Genomic DNA, 20,848 nt, shown 5'->3' on the forward strand with positions numbered 1-20,848 from the left:
CCACTTCCAGAACTTTGAAAGATTTGAACTTCCAGTTGTTACACATGCTGCAAAACAAACTTACCTTCAGGCTGAAACAACCACAGAAAATACCGAAGAAACACAACAGGTCTAGCAGCTGAGGTATGAAGAAGAGTCAAATCAGGTTTGAAATATAAACTCGTTATTCTCTCTCTGCAGATGCTACTAGATCTATGGCTGAGTTTTTATTATATTTTGGTGTTGGTTTCATATTTTCATTCACAGTATTTTGCTTTTACCTTTGAGCTGGGTGAGTCTAGTGGATTATAATTCTTGGTAGGCCCCAATAGTTCTGCAGCAAGTGCAGAAAGTAGCAGTCTGACAGGCTGCACATGCTCTGTTCATGTTTAATTTTTATAGCTCAAGGTTGGCCATTTGGCACTGGTGACAGTGCACTTGGCAGAAAAGAAATGTCCACAGGACCCAATAGGAAAATGTAAAAGAAAATCCCAAGCTATGAAAGGGAGAAAGACCACTTGAAGAAGAAATCACCATAGCAAGGCCAAAAAAACCCAGACTAAAATGTTGCTGATATTAGAAGACTTCAGGCACTTAGACCTCTCAGAAAACCTGAAATTCATCAGGCATCACTAAGAGTTGGGTTAGGATTCAGGAGAAGCCTGGGGAGTCAAACAGTGCATCCGAAGCTTAGACAAGCTGTTAGATGTTGGAAAATTGATGGACTTTCTGCTCACGCTAAGGAAACTTATGAATAAGAAAATACGCACAACGAGACCACAATTTGGAGGGATATGGGCCAAGTGCTGGTAAATGGAACTAGATTAATTTAAGATATCTAGTGGACATGTTTGAGTTGGACTGAAAAGTCTGTTTCCAAGCTGTACAACTCTATGACTCTAGTTGTGCTTCAAAATTGGGTGTGAGTCAAATGGTCAAATTAAGGCCAACTTTCATATGTCTATCAGTTTCTGATAGTATTCAATGTTCATCAGCTCGATGGTAACACAAAGTGAAAAGTGAGATACTCAATATTTTGAGACACAGATATGTGGAAACATTTCCTTTTCCGAAGAGCAAAGGTGACTTTGATCATCTCCCTCATCAAAGTAATTGCACAGAACTACAGCTTCAAGTTTATTTTTCTCAGTCTTGTCATTTACAATCTTCATAGCTTAAAACTATATCTGTACTTAGAGAAAATGACATGTTGAACCCTAGCAAGTGGCAACAAGTATTTCTAAAAAATGGCATACCAAGCTGCTGAATTTAAAACACAAGATAACAAGCATGCGAGAGCAAAAGCAACATGTGTCACTGTTTTATAGCTTTATATTTTGATATGTGTAGTGAAGCTTTATTCAATGCTTCTAAAAGGCCTACACTGTTATATTTCCAGCTGCTTGCTTTTAGTTTAGCGTCAGTTTCTCTGTTACCAAAGCAGGCTTAACTAACAGCACAGAACAGTCGACAAATACACAATCAAAATCAGCATAATAAACTAATTGAAACTGCATCTTTTCCTCCTCCTAAATCTAAAATACTTAAATTAATCCATCCTAAACAACAAACTTTTATGGTCCTGGCATGTTGTCCTCCATGTTTTATTCAACCAGGGTTGGTCTGCTGCTTTGATGGGACTGGTAAAGTGAGGAATGTGGTAGACCATGAAATTGCACAAGACTGAGGGATTGAATTTGTGGCATGACAATGATACATTCACAATGGGGATAACAAAAGAGCAGAGTAGCAATGGACAATGTGTCGTACTTGGTCACTAAGACATGGAGGTTTTGGCATCTCCATGGGAGCGGCCTTGTTCTTCACTTGCCAAGTGTAAGATACTGTCCTTGCAGTGTGTGGAAAATGATAATCTGGCACCCCATCACATGTCCTGGCTCTTTTGGACCTTTTATGGGCTATTTACCCTGAAATAATGCTATGTTCTACACTCAAAATGTGTTTCTTTCAATCATTCACAGGATGTGGACATCGCTGGCTAGGCCCGCATTTATTACCTATCCCTAATTGCCCAGAAGGCAACCACATTGTTGTATGCCTGGAGTGATATGTAGGGCAAATCAGGTAAAGATAGCAGTTTCCTTCCCTAAAGGACATTAATGAACAAGATGGGTTTTCCAACAATCGGCAATAGATTCACTGTTAGCATTAGATTCTCAATTCCAGATTTTTATTGAATTCAAATTCCATAATCTACCACAGCAGATTTGAACCCACATCCTCAGGCCAGCAATAATTCCACTAGGCTATCCTGTCCCCATGTGCAATGTGAACAATGGGCAGATCCAACATGCTATTCTTCATGAAGAGTCAATGTGTTGAAAGTAGGAAGCTGGAAACATGAAACTTCAAGAAATAAGCCCAACTTCATCAATAAAATTTGTATTTGTGAGAAATCTTATGGCTTGTATGATCTGTTTAATATATGATAGCCAGACCTTGTGGTCAGTAGTGAGATTGATGTGTTTGCTGCTACGTGGTTGCATTTAAAACCACATTCTCGCAATAAGACTGTTGGAATAGAGTGGAAATTTGCTCACATCACCCACATCAACCCATCGACTCACGTCTCCAACCATCAGTCCAACCCACGTCAGAAGCTGCAGCTCTACTCCACCTCCTACTGCATCACAAGCTTTTCTCCAACCTCACTACAGTTAGGAAGGGCCTGAGGGGACTTGCAGCTGCAAGAGGGAAGTGATGAAATGGGCAGAGATGAGCAGAGCTGTTTGCTAGGAATGGAGTGGAATTGAAGTTATGGAGCATGGTGGTGCTGTTGGGGTGGCTAATGGGGAGTGTATGAAAGCTGGGAAGACAGAGTGGGGCATGGAGAATCCAAGGATGCTAACAATGATATGGTTTGAAACTAAATGGATGATTTACTAACCATTACATCTAACAAGGGCTTTGAAGGTATTTATCTAAAATGAACTTGGGTACATCCATTCATTGAACCAAACTTTCTCAGGTTAAACTTAACGGTTAAACCAACAATCTTCCATACATATTCAAAGCTGCACTTCTCACAGATTTGAGGGAGTATCGAGGGGGGCTGTACCAGGGAAGTTGGTTGGGATGTGTGAGAGTAATGTTTTTAATGGGGAATGGGCCATTGAAGGTAGAGGTGAGAATGCAAGTAGGCATTGCCTTGGCAGCAGAAGAGTGAAAAAGAAGCTGAAAATTTAAGAATGCAGTTGTAAGTAGATTTGGGTAGAGCTTTTGCTGGGTGTGAATACAGAAGAAACTAGTGATTGGAGGTGGAAAGGGGTTGATATGGATGAAAGTTGGTATAAGGGTGTAATCAGAGATGGATTTATCTGTGCGAGTAGCAAAATCATGTGAAATGGCAAGATCAAACAAGATCATTTAAAGGCAAAACTTTTTTTATAGGTCAGGTCAAAAAGATATGTCAAACTTAGAAAATTCAGAATGTTCCCAATTTTCCTTATTTGTAAATATGTCTGCAGCTTCCTCACAGCACCAGGGACCTGGGTTCAATTCCTGCCTTAGGTGACTGCTTGTGTGGAGTTTGCATGTTCTCCCGATGTCTGCGTGGGTTTCCTCCAGGTGATCCAGTTTCCTCCGACAGTTCAAAGATAGAATAGAATAGCATCCCTACAATGTGGAAACAGGCCATTTGGCCCAACAAGTCCACACCGACTATCCAAAGAGTAACCCACCTAGACCCATTCCCCTACCTTATTACTCTATATTTACCCCGATGGATAAAAACTTCTTGCAATTTATTTTATGTTACTAGCTAGCTTACCCTTCTCCCCACTATTGCCTTTTTATTATTCCCTGCTGGCTTTGAAAGGTTTCCCAAATCCTCTGAATGTGCAGGTTTGGTGGATTGGCCATGCTAAAGTGCCTATAGTGTCCAGGGTTATGTAGGCTGGATGGGTTAGTCATGGGAAATGCTGGTTTACAGGGATAGGATAGAAGGGATGGGTCTGGGTGGGATGCTTTTCAGAGGGTCAGTGTGAACTCAATGAGCTGAATGGCCTGTTTCCAGACTGTAGGGATTCTACAAATTCTGTGAACAACATTTCGTGTTACCAAATCAAATGCAATGCAATGTTCCCATACATTTTTTCTCAACTTCATTTGTATGTCTATATAGCAACACCTATTATTGTAGTAACATCAGTAATGATGAGTCCACATATGATTTTGCCAGCAAAAACTGGTTCCATGATACAGGCATGCTAGGATGCCATAGGGGCGTTTGAAGTTGCAGCGTGTGTATCCTTTAAATGTTCAATGCTTTGAAGCATGTTTTCAGATAATAAGATACAGTTGCATGCACCAGCAGAGAGGAATCTGACATAAGAGAAAGCTTATCAAAACTGCTTATTCATTGAGGAAGCCATATTAGAAATGCTATTGGCTTTGATTATAAATGTAATGAGGAAGAATAAACTCAAATTCTTAATAAACTTATGGCTAACGTTTTAGTCCTATTCCTTTCCTGGTGCTCCTACTCACCCACTCTACCCCCAGGTTACCATGACATTTCAACATCAATACTTGCCTGAGTTGTAGTGTCCCTCAGGTTAAACAGCCACCAGTCATCTCTCTCCTGAGAGAGAGCAGCCCTAGGGTCCGCTGGGACTATGTTGACTTTACCTATCCTCTATATACAGACTTAAATCACAGCACCATGGCACTTACATATATTTACTTAGACAGCCTAATGCAGATATTATCCTGAGATATATTAGAACCGATTCTGTTTCAATAAACAGTCTCCCAATGTGTCATGCTCCCATACAGAACCCTAAGTCATTCACTCTTTTTCTTGGCACCAGTGAGGATATATACTGTATATCCCAATGGACTTCGTCAAGTTGAAGACAAAGACTGGGTGAATCCTACGAACCTGACTTGCAGCACATGCTGAAAGCAATGATGGAATAGGAATATGCCATTCAGAAAGACAACCTCTGGACCTGCATCACAAAGATTGCTATCAATGAAGCAGGATTATTGCTCTCATTTAAATCTATATAAAACATTTTGGCAGGTTCTCAAAGTCATCCACTATCAGAGCATATCTGTTTAATGCTACAGACTGCTGGACCACCAGGAAACATTTGGCAATTTGAAGAATGCTATTATTGAGTGACTGGGCTCTGTCACATTGGACGTGTTTATTCCAAACAGCTACTATGGAGATCTTGAGCTTTGGAGATAAATGTTATGATTTAGTGTTTGTTCTATAGAAATTCTTTCATCGGGGGATAGTCAACTCAGATGCAAATTGTGGATGTTGGCCTAATGTATCTGAAATCTGGATGTCCAATGCAAAAAGCTTTGTTCTGAAAGTGCTACATTATAAACTTAATTCCTCAATAATTTATCTTACAACAATGAAAGCTCCAGCAATACAATTGTAAGCACTCACCTCTTAAAATCTTAAAAGTTCAGAATAAGCAATATCTGTTGTTGTGAAGTGATAGATGATTAAATGTACCCTGATTAACCTTGACCGGTTCACAGTAACACCTTTTAACTCAAGTGTATTATGCAATGCAATAGTCAAAGGGTAAAAATTTAAAGTGAAGGTCCAATACAAGTTTATTGAACACTTTATCAAGGAAAAAGCAATATTTATCAGACTCTATTATTGTACTTTAATTAAACTCCATTAAACTCTTCTGTAAACTGTCTTAAATCTCAAAGTAAAATGTCTCAAATCTGCACTAACTATCTATTTCCAACACACACTTCTGAGGATTCACTTGCCACAGTTCCCTACTGCAATATTTGAACTGCTTGAAAGACTGGTAATACCATTTCAATAAAGCTGGAGCAGGCTGTTCCTTGGTCTTTGAAGGTTTGCTGATATTTTAGGATCTGCAGTCATCAATTTGGGTTTCCTCTTTCGTCTAGGACTAGTTCTGGTCTTTTTAGATCTGGTGAGTCTGATGATTCTTGCCACAAGGTACAAGGAGCTAGAGATGTTGTGCAATTTGGTTGTCAGTCAAAGGTGCTCTCTGGAGACTCCATTGAAAACAATGCAAGAGGGAGAGAGCTGGGGCTGTAGTTTGCACTTTTAATCCTCCTCTTTGCATCCTTCTCGAAGATTCTGTGGCCTGTGTCCAATGCTAGGTAAAAACGACCGCAGATGCTGGAAACCAGATTCTGGATTAGTGGTGCTGGAAGAGCACAGCAGTTCAGGCAGCATCCGAGGAGCAGTAAAATCGACGTTTCGGGCAAAAGCCCTTTATCAGAAATACTGCTCCTCGGATGCTACCTGAACTGCCGTGCTCTTCCAGCATCACTAATCCAGAACCTGTGTCCAATACTAGCATTGTGCAGGAGCAGTAATATCCACTGAGGTGACTGCTTTCCATATTTGGAGATTGCAAAGCATTGTTTTGAATCATCAACTGTCATGTGCTGTTTTCGTCATGCCCTGCTTCTGGCCTCCTACTGAGCTGGGTGGCATCAAGTCTGTGTAACATTCTTCTAATAAAGCAGGTTCATTGACGGTGTAAATAGCGGTTTGTTCTAAAACAATGTGACTGTACTATCTCACCAGGCATTTTTAGCCTTGCCTGGTTTCAATGGGAAGTTGATTGTCCAAGGCCTGTATACATGATTACTGCCTGCTCCAGCTCTGCTGTTTAAAAATTACAGCATCCAGCTGGATTTAAACTTGGCTTCCACATTTCAAGTTTTTGCCCATGTCATGAAGAAAATGTCAACATTTCTGTAACAATCCTGGAGGTCATGGGTAACCTGACCACACTGTCATTTTCCATTCTACAGCACAGGTTGCGCGCACATCATGTTGCTTACAAGAGCATGAAAATTTATCCTCCATGTAATTTTAACGGAGTACAATCTCCAAACATTGTGTGCAAAATTGGAGATCACTTTGTGCAATTAAGCCATGTCTGTTCACTGCATTGCAGAAAGCAGATCAAATTAGTGTTGCCTGTAGTTTTATAAGTTAACTGCAAGGAGTCATCATTTTCTGTATTGTTCACTGACTGTAAGTGCTAATAGGTGTTGTGATAGGCACCACACCTCTTAAAAGTGGGAGGCATTTGTGAATCAAAGACTGGCTTTACAACGTTGGAGAATGGCTAAAGGTGAGACGTTTTCGATGATGTACTGAGAGCCTTGGTGGAAGAGGTGGAACAGAAGAAAGCAGATCTTTCTACACAAGATGGAGCTGAAGGCCCTGCTGGAAAGGCTTGGAGGCATTGGAATGAAGTATGGCTCAGGCCAAAGTCAAGACTGTCGCATTTGGATAGGAGGAAGTTCAACAATTCCGCATGAATTGTCAAGGTCAATGAATTCATCTTTTAAAAGTATATTCTCTTTGGAGGGGTCAAACATATCTACATGTTTTAATCTCCATGCTGCTGACAATGGTAGTCATTATAGGAAGGGCCATGGTTCCTGGTGGTCTTGAAATTATTAATGATGATGATAACATCATACCTAATCCTCATTTTCCCGCATTCGAATAACTATGGCCCAAGCCTTATTCTTCTTCATTTCTGACATCTTAGAACTTGAACGTACATAGTTAGTGGCAGAAGAGGCAGGAAGTGAAGATGGAGGGGCATCCTCACTCAATTTCACACACTCAGCCATCAGCAAACGAGACTTGGAAGCAGTTCATGATAGCTGTAATTAATTAATAAGGCAGACTCATTGATACAGTTTAATGTCATATTCAGCTGTCTAAGGTTTGGAAAGGGAAATGATGGAATGTGTCACTTGGACATGTCAATAATGACAGCAAATCAGTCTTACATGCTGATTAACATCTGGAAACACTAATTCTTTACTTTGTTGGTTCCGGTTACATGCAGGTGCATAAATCATTTAAGCAACCGTGGGAAGTGTGCATGTGTGTTATATTTCAGGCATTAGGAATCATCTTATTGCTGAACAAAATGGGGATTGGGAGGTACAGACCTCATCTTAGCCATATAATAGCCACTGATTGCTATATCTGGCCAATTTAAATCTCCTGTCTTGATGTCTTGATTCTTGCTATCTTGTTTGCATTGAGAATACTGAGACATCCTAACAGGCATACCTTAGCTGAAACATAAGGCTATAAAAGGGCCATTCTTCTGTTCTTACACTCCTATTGCAGAGTACTTCATGTTTAAATTTACACCAATGAAAAGGAGGTTCTGCATGCTCAATGGACATTTTGAAAAGACAAATCAAAGCAGGACTTATACACTTAATAGTAATGGTGAGGAGAAACTTCTTCACCCAGAGAGTGGTGGCTGTGTTGAATGCTCTGCCCCAGAGGGAAGAGGAGGCCCAGTCTCTGGATTCACTTAAGAAAGAGTTGGATAGAGCTCTCAAGGATAGTGGAATCAAGGGTTATGGAGATAAGGCAGGAACAGGATACAGATTAAGGATGATCAGCCATGATCATACTGAATGGTGGTACAGGCTCGAAGGGCAGAATGGCCTACTCCTGCACCTATTGTCTATTGTCTATTGTCCTGGGGAGTGTTGCTGACCAAAGAGACCTTGGAGTGCAGGTTCATAGCTCCTTGAAAGTAGTCACAGGTAGACGGGAGAGTGAAGAAGACAAGCAGGAGGCTAGAAAGACACAGCAAACCAGGCAGTATCAGGAGGTGGAAAAGTCGACATTTCAGGTATAACCCTTCTCCAGGACTGGGGGTAGCTGCAGATAAACGGGGTGATGGGGGCAGGGTGGTGAAGTGGGAATAGGTGAAGTCCAATAGAGGATATGACGTGGTTGGAATGAATCTGGTTGGTGGCAGGGAGGAGTGGAAGGGATCGTAATATTTCTCCCGAAGATAAACTTAGTTTTCATTGTGAATAATACAAAATGCTGTCGGAGGACTTGTGGTACAGTAGTGGCATCTCTAACTCTGGGCCAGGAGCTCAGCATTCAAGACCCATTGGTCACAGGTGAGCTTCATGCTGCAATCTTATGGACTGATGAGTGATCTGAGCATCCTTCCAATACTGAGTACTTCCCAAAGTGTTTGCCTGAAAATATGCCAAGGAAAATGCAAAATGCTGATGAAGGCTGCATCTGCTTGATTCACCTTCTGCTCAGATGTGATGTTGATGATGAAACTAGCACAAAATTGGAAATGGATGGCCCAGGTTGTTTTACAATTGACTTCAATATGGAAACAAAGGGAAGATATTTAACTGGGGGAAAGGAAATTGTGACACTATCAGACAGGAGTTGGGAAGTACAGATTGGGAACAAATGTACCACAGAAAGGGCACAGCAGACACGTGGAGAATGTTTAAGGAACAGTTGTTGCAAGTGATGCACAAATTTGTTCCTCTGAGACAAGTAAGCGGGGGTAAGATTAAGGAGCCCTGGATGACGAGAACAGAGGAGCTTCTCGTCAAAAGGAAGAAGGCAGCTTACATAAGGTGGAGGAAGCAAGGGTCGAGCACAACTTTAGAGGATTACAGGCTTACTAGAAAGGAGCTCAGAAATGGACTGAGGAGAGCCAGGAGGGGTCACGAGAAAGGCATGGCAGGAAGGATTAGAGAGAACCCAAACGCATTTTACTCATACATGACGAATAAGAGAATGATCAGGGAGAAGGTAGGGCCGATCAGGGATAGCGTAGGGAACTTGTGTGTGGAGTCTGAGCAGATAGGGGAAGCCCTAAATGAGTTTTTTGCTTTGGTTTTCATGAACAAAAGAGACCTTGTTGTGAATGAGAACTTTGAGGTGCTGGGAAACAGGCTTGAACAGATCAAGATTGATGAAGTTGATGTACTGGAAATTTTGGCAAACATTAAGATTGATATGGCCCCAGGGCCAGACCAGATTTATCCCAGGCTGCGCCGGGAAGCGAGAAAGGAGGCTGCTAAGCCACTGGTGAAGATCTTTGCTTCCTCACTCTCCACGGGAGTTGTACTGGAGGATGGAAGGAGGTGAATGTTGTTCCTCTTTTCAAGGAGGGGAATAGAGAAATCCCTGGCAATTACAGACCAGTCAGTCTTACATCTGTGGTGAGCAAGGTTTTGGAAAGAATTCTGAGGGATAGGATTTATGACTACTTGGAAAACATAGCGTGATTAAAGGCAGTCAGTATGGCTTTATGAGGGGCAGGTCATGCCTCATTAATCTTATTGAGTTATTTGAGGAGATGACAAGACAGGTCGATGAAGGTCGAGCAGTGGATGTTGTGTAGGGACTTCAGCAAGGCATTTGATAAGGTTCCCCATGGTAGGCTCATTCATAAAGTCAGGAAGTATGGGATACAGGGAGATTTGGCTATCTGGATTCAGAATTGGCTGGCTGACAGAAGACAGAGAGTGGTTGTAGATGGAAAGTATACTGTCTGGAGATCAGTGTTGAGTGGTGTCCCACAGGGCTCTGTTCTTGGGCCTATGCTGTTTGTAGTGTTTATAAATGACTTGGATGAGGAGGTTGAGGAGTGGGTTAGTAAATTCGCAGATGACACAAAAGGCTATTGCAGGCTGCAGAGCGACATGCAGATAGGATGCATTGCTGGGCTGAGAAATGGCAGATGGAGTTCAACCTGGATAATTGCAAAGTGATGCATTTTGGAAGGTCAAATTCAAATGTTGAATATAGGATTAAAGACAAGATTCTTGGCAGTGTTGAGGTACAGAGAGATCTTGGTGTCCAAGTACATAGATCCCTGAAAGTTGCCACCCAAGTAGAAAGGGTTGTTCAGAAAGCATATGGTGTTTTGGCTTTCATTAACAGGGGGATTGAGTTTAAGAGCCGCAAAGTTTTGCTACAGCTCTACAAGTCCCTGGTGAGACGACACTTGGAATATTGTAACCAGTTCTGTTCATCCTACAATAGGAGAGATATTGTAGGAGAGGGTGCAAAGAAGGTTTACCAGGATGCTGCCTGGACTGGAGGGCTTACCTTATGAAGAGAGTTTGACTAACCTCAGACTTTTCTCTCTGGGGAGAAGGAAGAAGAGAGGAGACCTGATCGAGGTATACAAAGTAGTGAGAGTCAATACCATAGGCTTTTCCCCAGGGCAGGATTGACTGGCATGAAGGAGTGGAGGGGAGTGGCTGGAAACTGAGACAGGGGATGGGAAGGGAGGTTATCTGAAATTGGAGAACTCAGTGTTGAGTGCTCCGGGCTGCAGGCTGCCCAGGCGGATGATGAGGTCTTGATCCTCTAATTTGCGGCTTACTTCATTGTGGCAATAGAAGAGGCCAAAGGTGGTCATGTTGGAACGGGAGTGGGAAGGGGAATTAAAATGGGTGGTGACTGGGAGATCCGGTCGACCCCTGCGTGCCCGGCTGAGATGCTCGGTAAACCGTTCCCTAAGTTTACATTCAATCCCCCCGGTGTAGAGAAGACCACATCGGGAGCACCTGATGCAATAAACTAGGTTGGAAGAGAGCCAGGCGAACCTCTATCTCACCTGAAATGACTGTTTGGGACTCTAGATGGAGGAGAGCGGTTGGTGTACTGGCAGGTTTTGCATCTTTTCCGATTGCAGGAGAAAGTACCTGGGAGTTCTGGGAGAATTAGTAGGAAGGGTGGCACAAACGAAGGGCTGGTGGAGGGAACGGTCCTTGCGGAAGGCAGAGAGGGGTGGTGGGGTAAGCTGTTTTTGGTGGTAGGGTCTAGTTGGAGATGGTGGAAGTGTTTAGGAATGATACGTTGGATGCAGAGATTGATGGTAAGTGAGAACAAGGGGGATTCTGTCTTCATTGTGTTTTGCGGGGAGAGTTTAGAGAAGTGGAATGGGGAATAGAGGTGGTGTGGTGGACGGTTGACTGGATGACAGAGGGAGGAAAAGCATGTTGTTCGAAATAGGTGGACATCTGGGATGCTTGGGAGTGGAATGTATCCTCGTTCAAGCAAATGTGGCAGAGGCAGAGGAGTTGGGAAGATGGAATGAAGTTCTTACAGGATACTGGGTAGGAGGGAGTGAAGTCCAGGTAGTTATGGGAGTCTGTGGGTTTGTAGTAAATGTTCGCTTGGAGACTGTTGCCAAAGATTGAAATGAAGAAGTCAAGAAAGGGGAGAGAAGTGTCTGAGATGGACGAAGTGAATTTGAGGGTGGGGTGGAAGTTGTGGGTGAAGTCGATGAACTGCTCCAGATCAGCCTGGGTGCAGGACGCTGCGTCAGTGCAGTCATTGATATAATTTGATTTCCCCTTCTCACTCCCTTTCTGACATGACCATCTTTGACCTCCTTCATTGCCACAACGAACCAAACCATAAATTGAAGGAACATCACCTCATCTTCCACCTGGACAGCTTACTGGCTGGAGGACTCAACATTGAGTTCTCCAATTTCAGATAACCTCCCTTCTTATCCACCGAGTCCCCCTCCCTTCCACTCCTCCCAGCCACCAAACCCTCCCTTCAACTCCACCCAGCCACCTACTGGACTCATTCCTCCTATTGACCAACCAGATTGTACCCTCTACCTGTCTTCACCTACCCCCACCTCACCATCCTTCTCCACGCCACCCTCTTTATCTGCAGCTCCCCCTACACCCACCCACAGTCCTGAAGAAGGATTACACCCAAAAAATTGACTTTTCCTGGTGCCGCCTGGCTTGCTGTATTCTTCCAGCCTCCTGCTAATCTACCTTGGATTCCAGCATCTGCAGTTTTTTGTTGTCTCTAGGATAGTGAAAAGGCGTTTGGTATGCTTCCCTTTATTGGTCAGTGTATTGAGTATATGAATTGGGAGGTCATGTTGCAGCTGTACAGGACATTGGTTCAACCAATTTAAAAATTGTGTGCAATTCTGGTCTCCCTCCTACAGGAAGGATGTTATGAAACTTGAGAGGGTTCAGAAAACCTTTATAATGATGTTGCCAGGGTTGGAGGGTTTGAATTACAGGGTGAGGCTGAATAGGCTGGGGCCGTTTTCCCTGGAGTGCCAGAGGCTGAGGGGGACCTTATAGAAGCTTAGAAAATCATGAGGGGCATAGATAGGTGAATTACCAAGATCTTTTCCCCAGGGTGGGGGAATCCAAAATGAGTGGGCATAGGTTTAGGGTGAGAGGGGAAAGATTTAAAAGGGACCTAAGGGGCAACTTTTTCAGGCAGAGCGTGGTGCAGATATGGAATAAACTGCCAGAGGAAGTGGTGGAGGCTGATACAATTACGACATTTAAAAAGCATCTGGATGGGTATGTGAATAGGACAGGTTTAGAGGGATATGGGTCAAATGTTGGCAAATGGGATTAGGTTAGTATAGGATATCTGGTCAGCATGGATGAGTTGGACTGTTTCCATGCTGAACAGCTCTATGACTCTGTGTTATCCTCCACACATGATGTGCACAACCATTGTGCAGAGCTGGCAGATGATCCACTAATTTCCTAGTCTTGGTGAAACAGGTTGGTTTATAGATGCATGGTAAAATTAATATATGAAGGTGTTCTCATGAAATCATAATTGGGGTTAAAACAGGGGAAGTAGTAGAATACATTCCTTGAATCAAGAATGTTTGATACTAACAATGGATGCCATCAAGGGGAAATTGTGCCTCGCTGTGCATTAGTAATCCTCCACCTTCCAGGTTTTGCGTATAAAATTAGTAAATATTATTGTTTCCATTTAGCAGAAATATTATTGTTTTTATTAGATGGAAAAAGGTGTTAAAATTGTTACATCCAATTAATGAAGAAAGAAAAGGTTTCCATTTGTGAAGCAATTTGAAATAACTTGCGGAAATAATTTATGTATCAGCCAGAATGACGTGTATTATCATGTTTTCAGAAAACTGAATTATGTATATTATGTATGGAATAACATATTATCATAGAGAAACAGAGACTGGCAGTGAATGCAAATAGCCATCACAAGCTAATTAGAATTCTAACTGTAATAGCAGAGCTTTGTTTTTCATTTCTTTACTCATGAAAGAGCCTTAGTGATCTTGAAGACTTGTGAAAATCACACCCAATTATCAGTTGAACAGAAGTCATTCAGCATAAATCCTGCGATAATATTCAACAAACTGGTGAGATGTATCAAGGTGACACTACACAAAGGTCAGGAGAAGGATCATGCTATGAGCAGTTATGACAGATCTTAACCAGGCAGTTCATGAATTAAAAGGTGCAACATTTAAATTGGGGTGAATAAGAATTAAATTCTCAAGTGGATTGGGTGATGGTATTCTGCTATCCTAGAGATTCTTTCAGGAGTGAAACTGGGAAATGTTTCTAAACATTGTTACAGCTGAGACAAAAGGTACAGTATACACTTTCTCTCTCTCGTCCTGTTACTCTACTACAGCATATGTTTAAAAATATATTCCTGAAGTCCAGATGTGGCCGATTGTATGTGTTCTCAACATTAAACTCAGAATGAAATGACTCATCAGTGAGACTTCATTAATAAACACAGCATAATTGATTTATTATATAACAACCCATCCATTTAAGAAACAGATTTGGTTAACACAGACCATTTCTTATATGTAAATATAAAGGTTACTCCTTTAAATAATTGAAGTCACACAAACAACCACTACACTCTCACTCCAAGGGGAAAATAAAGTGATTTCTCTCTGCAGAGTTTCACTTTAAAAGAAAAACACTTTCTCGCTTATGGTGGCCATTCAAAAAAAGCAAAAAAAAAAGGTAAGGCATTGAATGCTCCAATTAGTTAATCTGGTCTTCTTGCATGTGTTTTCACTCACTAAGCATGTACTGTGTTTTTGGGGTGGAATGGTGGCTCAGTGGTTAGCACTACTGTGTCACAGTGCCAGGGACCTGGGTTTGAGTCCCACCTTGGGCGACTATCTGTGTGGGGTTTGCACATTTTTTTTAGATTACTTATAGTGAGGAAACAGGCCCTTCGGCCCAACCAAATCCACACGGACTCACCAAAGCCCAACCCACCCAGACCCATTCCCCTACATTTTACCCCTTCACCTAACACTAGGGGCAATTTAGCATGACCAATTTACCTAACCTGCACGTTTTTGGACTGTGGGAGGAAACCGGAGCACCCGGAGAAAGCCCACGTAGACACGGGGAGAATGTACAAACTCCACACAGTCGCCTGAGGCGGGAATTGAACCCGGGTCTCTGGCACTGTGAGGCAGCAGTGCTAACCAATGTGCCACCATGCCGCCCTAAATAAGAGAAGATGCCTTGACAAATTTCTGCCAGTGTATCATGCAAATACTGTAATACACACTGCTGCTACTGTACATTGATGATAGATTACTTACAGCGTGAAAACAGGCCCTTCGGCCCAACAAGTCCACACCAACCCGCCGAAGCACAACCCACATTTACCCCTTCACCTAACACTACGGGCAATTTAGCATGGCCAATTCACCTGACCTGCACATCTTTGGACTGTGGGAGGAAACCGGAGCAGACACATGTCTCCCACACAGACATGGGGAGAATGTGCAAACTCCACACAGTCAATCACCTGAGGCGGGAATTGAACCCAACTCTCTGGCGCTGTGAGGCAGCAGTGCTAACCACTGTACCACCGTGCCACCCACATTCTCCCCATCCAAAGATGTGTCAGTTAGGTGAATTGGCCGTGCTAAATTGCCCATAATCTTAGTCAGGGTCTGGGTGGGTTACTTTTCAGAGGATCGGTGTAGACTTGTTGGGCCAAATGGCCTGTCTCCATACGGTAGGGAATCAAATCTAACCTAATCTACTGTTGTTTCTGGTGTCTTGCAGACACAATCTGCTCAGAAAATACAATATCAATAACGTCTTTGAGTTATTCTTCCAGGAGAACAATCCTGATTGGACAGCAAAGGCTTTTAAGAGGCAAGGACTGGTTGGACCTCATGGTCTGTTTCTGTGCTGTACGACTTTATGACTCTAAAAGCTGAGTAATTTGTTATGTAGCTGGCTTTCCCCAGCTGAAAAAACTCCCAGCCAGGAAACATTGTTTGAACAAAACAGCTGTAAAAACCAATTGTTAATCAGTCAGGTGTTTTCCCTCAACTGAGTTTGAGCAATCAAGACCAACAAGTATCTGAAATCATGTGTTTTCCATGGAATGCCTTATTTTTTAAAAAAAGTTCCAATGACTTGTAAGATAATCCAGACATCTCTGCAATGCTTCAAAGTCAAGTAATAAAATAAATATAACATATCTTCATAACACAATAAAGGATGATAGAAGTCCGGAATTCACTTCCACAAAGGAAACTTGAACTGAGATCAATGATTCATTTGAAAACTAAGAGTAATAGATTTTTGTTAATCCATGATATAAGGAAAATGGGGCAAAGATATACACTGCAAATGGAATAAGATCAAAGATCAGCCACAATCTCAATGAATGACAGTACAAGCTTGAGGGGTCAAATAGAGGACTCTTGTTCCTATACTTCAAATCCATGGGCAAATTATAGCAGTGGTATGTAATTGATTCTTAATTGGTAATATTTTCTTCTCAAAGTTTTTTGTTAGAAGAGACTTCATATAAGGCAATTTATTCTGAAACTGCAGATGGACCAATTATTGATGGTATCGCATGGATATAATGTTGCAGCCTTGTCATGTGGAGAAGAACATTTCAAAGAATAAAGCAAATAATTCTATTTCTTCTGACAGACAAATTCAGCAAATATCTACCCATCAGTTGGACTAGTTGCAGAGGGCACAGTACATGATGGACAACTCAATGATCAAACTTGTTCTGCACTCTAATTCTTTCTATCCACTATTTTCTAGTTGGCTGCATTTTGCATTATGCTACAGTTTCATAAATCCCCATGTGTGTGTCCAAAATATTTAAATGAAAGTTGTCCTCAATTTCTCAGCTTCTTTCAGTAAGACAGCACTTTTTGTATTAAGAGCATTTCAACGCTCAGCTGAGTAAACATTATTATGTTTTATTGAGCATAACCATACAGAAAGGATGATAAGAGAGGAAATTTCTGGAACCACAAGGTTTGAGTCCCAATTCTATGTTACCTAATATTTGACGTATCTCATTGTGGTATTTTAGATTAGATCCCCTACAGTGTGGAAACAGCCCCTTCAGCCCAACAAGTCCACACCGACCTTCCAAATAGTAACCAACCCAGACCGATTTCCCTCTGACTAATGCACCTCACATTATGGGCAATTTAGCATGGCCGATTAACCTGACCTGCACATCTTTGGACTGTGGGAGGAAACCGGAGCACCCCTATGCAGATACGGGGAGAACATGCATACTCCACACAGACGGTCACCTGAGGCTATAATGAAAGCTGGGACCCTGGTACCGTGAGGCAGCAGTGCTAACCGCTGAGCCACCGTGCTGCCCCTAGATTAGATTCCCTACAGTTTGGAAACAGGCCCTTTGGCCCAAAAAGTCCACACTGACCCTCCGAAGAGTAACCCACCCAAACCCATTCCCCATATTTCTCCCTGACTAATGCACCTAACACTATGGGCAATTTAGCATAGCCAATTCACCCTAACCTGCACAAACCCACACAGACACAGGAATTGAACCCGGGTCCCTGGCGCTGTGAGGCAGCAATGCTAACCACTGAGCCACTTTGCTGTCCTAGGTCTGTATATTTTCTTACAGACATGTTCAGTAGCAATTATTAGAGTAAAGGAATAGTTAACGCATTAGTCTACACCAGTTACTATCAAAGCCCATTTTGATATCAGCAATTTGAGTTTATTTCTTATAATGTCTGTTAATATATTTTTTGGACTGATTTGTTTCCATTCTATATTCTTTCAGTGTCGCTGAAAGTCTAACCTAGAACTAATTCACAACTTGCATCATTGCACATGACTGAGGGAAGCTGTCCATGTTTTTCTCACCTAAAAACAGGGCAGTCAATAATTGAAAATCACTCATTGTCAAAAAGGATGATGCTGGAAAAGCACAGCAGGTCAAGCAGCATCTGAGGAGCAGGAGAGTCGACATTTCGGGCACTCTTTTCGACCCTGATTTTCCAGCATTTGCAATCCTCACATTCTCCTAAACGTCACTCACTGCCAACATAGAAGATCAACTCTTATCTGCTGTAAATGGACCAACAATCTCCCCACTAGAAAATAAAAAGCAGAAACCTTTGTTAGTGTACAAATTAGCCTTCCACTCTGGTTTAGCACACAAATTCAACGTTAAAATGTGTGTCCTGCATTGTGCTTATTTGCAGCAGCTAATGACAATCTTTCAAGAAAATGACTATTAAGAACAGTATTGTAGTTTTCTGTTTGTTATTTGCTCACAAAGGTTGAAGGTCCCCATAGAAAAGTGCATATTAGTGTAACCTCCAATTGAAAGTGTTAGAGGTAGTGCATTCCCTGTACCAAGTAATGCTGATATTACTTTTCCATTTCCAAATCTCACATTCTGCCATAATTTTTATGTTTCTGTTCAAGATTCACATTCATAATGTGGATGTAATGAGGCTTTGCTTTTGAGGTTGCCTGGGGCAAAACTTCAAAACTTCCTCTGTAAGCCTCTCTGCTTTCTATCTCCTTCTCCCTTTTTACAGGCAATTCTTAAACCTACCTCTTTGATTGAGCTTTCAGTTGCCTGTTATAAAGTTATGTGGCTCATTGCCAAATGCTGTTTGATAAAGTCCCCTAAAACACCTCAGGACATTTTACTGTGTTGAAGGGACTGTGTAATTGGAAGTTGTTCGAGTTGTGACATCTCTCAATCCATGAGCAGGTTGCTGCGAATTCTACATTTGTGTAACGTGGCTGAAAATCCTAATTTTGGTGGCATTGGAAAGGAATATATATATATTATATATATGTAAAATAAAATAAATGTAAAATTAATTAATTAAATGCATAATATAAAACATATATATAATGTATATTAAAATGTATATATAAAACACAGGTATAATTTGTTCATCTAGCAGGAGTGGAGATGGAGAATCATACAGAATTGGGAAATGGAGTGGGAGCATTAAAAATTTATCTTTTGGCAGCATTGATTAGGAAATCCAAGAGTTTTGGTGCTGGCTAATCTGATGCCTAGATTCAGGAGATTCAGAAAGGAGGTAGTGGGGGAGACCTCAAGATATGAGAGTCCTGAACAAAGAGGACATTTCCGTTATGGAGGTATCTACCAAAGAAGCCTGACATTTAGAAGAAGCAGGAGGTCCAAGTCATCAGCAAGTTGTAGGAACTTAGTATATTGAGAAGTTTGAGTTATGAACCCTTAGGATGTGCCCACAAAGACCTTTTAGCTTCATGTGTTTCTATGCATGGATAAACAACTGAAGGTTAAATGAGAGCTTTCCAGCAAATTGGAAAATCATGTATGTTTTGCTAAACTGACTCTGCATTCCACCATGTGATAATTTTGCTGTCAGCATTCTCTTAAATATATGGACCTAAAAGACCTGCTTAGTCTGCGGTGATAGTGGGAAAGTATTTCCTAGTCTAACTAGAACAGGCTTTCATAGTTTGCAAGGTGTGCATGCTATCAAAGTTACAGGTTACTTTGATATGATAGACATTGCTTTTTTTTGGAATCCTAAACTGTTCTGACCACATGTCCATGTGAAACAGCACAATATTAACCCTTTCAGACTATCAGGTTTTTACAAAAATATTCCTAGCCTCATGAGAAATGAGAACAATTAAAGGAGGACAAATCTAGAGTGAGTAGCTAACTGAGGTCACCTGCTGGCAAACACCTGTGTCTCAAAACTAAAAGGAGATATGTCATAATAAATATTGTGAATGTATGTGTACCTGAACAGAACTTAATACTTAAAAGACAAGCTTACTGAATATAACACATTGGAAATCATTCAAGCGGGATATTGTTTCTTAGGTTTCTTACTTTACTAAATACAACACAAACCTACACTGCAAACTTCATTATAAGCTGTTAGAAAAATTATATAGTTAAGCATACATAGTCCAGGACAAATATTGCTGCCAAGAATTATCAAGATTTCATCTACTGACCATTAGGCTTTATGTTTTGTGTCATTTTCAACAGTACTCTAAACTATCTGCCTGTAATCTCTGTACTGAGGAGCTGTCAATTCTCCTAAGACACTAAGTGACAGAAATCATTGCATTGCCTACAAATCTTTATCATCTCAGTATAATTCTCTTGTTGCTTTACCTTTCCCCCCTTCTCTTCCATTTTTTTCTGACAAGATAAATGAAGCAAATACAAAAGAATTGTCTTTATCTCTCTAGTTTAAGCTTTTTCTTGAGTGCTGACTGCAATTATTGCCCCTGCCTCATATACTGATGTGAGACAGACTATTTTTCTTCTTTTTTTATTATCACAGCTGAATTATTCATCAGTGCCCATAAGCAAAAAAGAACACTCAACGGCTTGAAAATGTTCTATTTAGGTTTCCTTGTTGACTGCTTCTGTGATGATTATCTGATACATCTCTTCAGTATATCTGACAAGAAGGATGCAGTGTCCCTAACTGACTGCAATTAGAAATTGAGGATATGATAATGTGCCAAGCCTCAACACAGCTGTATTCACAGCCCAGTTGCAACCTTTGGTTCTCTGCCTATCTTTCTAATGGCACAAAGTGCATCTTGAGTTTGCTTTAGTGGGAAGTCTGGATTGATACTTTAATGATACTTTATTTGGTGTAAGTTTTGCAGTTGGGAGACCTAATTATTTTCATTATTATCTCGCTGTTTATATGTGTTTTACACATCTTTTATTTTGAAAGTGCATCAGATAATCGATGATGGAGTGAGTCTGTGATTTGGGCTAGTATGTATTATAAATACTTCTGACATAATTTTATACATAAATGTCACCTCATTCCCCTGCGACAAGACACAACCCAAGGTTCTGGATAGCCTAGATCTGAGGTACATAAGCATTTAAGGATATTTCCCATGCAGAGAAAGATAATTAAAAACATAGCTAATTAGTCCCTCAGCA

Source organism: Chiloscyllium plagiosum, chromosome 4 (genome assembly GCF_004010195.1).
Source record: "Chiloscyllium plagiosum isolate BGI_BamShark_2017 chromosome 4, ASM401019v2, whole genome shotgun sequence".
NCBI classification, from domain to species: Eukaryota; Metazoa; Chordata; class Chondrichthyes; order Orectolobiformes; family Hemiscylliidae; genus Chiloscyllium; species Chiloscyllium plagiosum.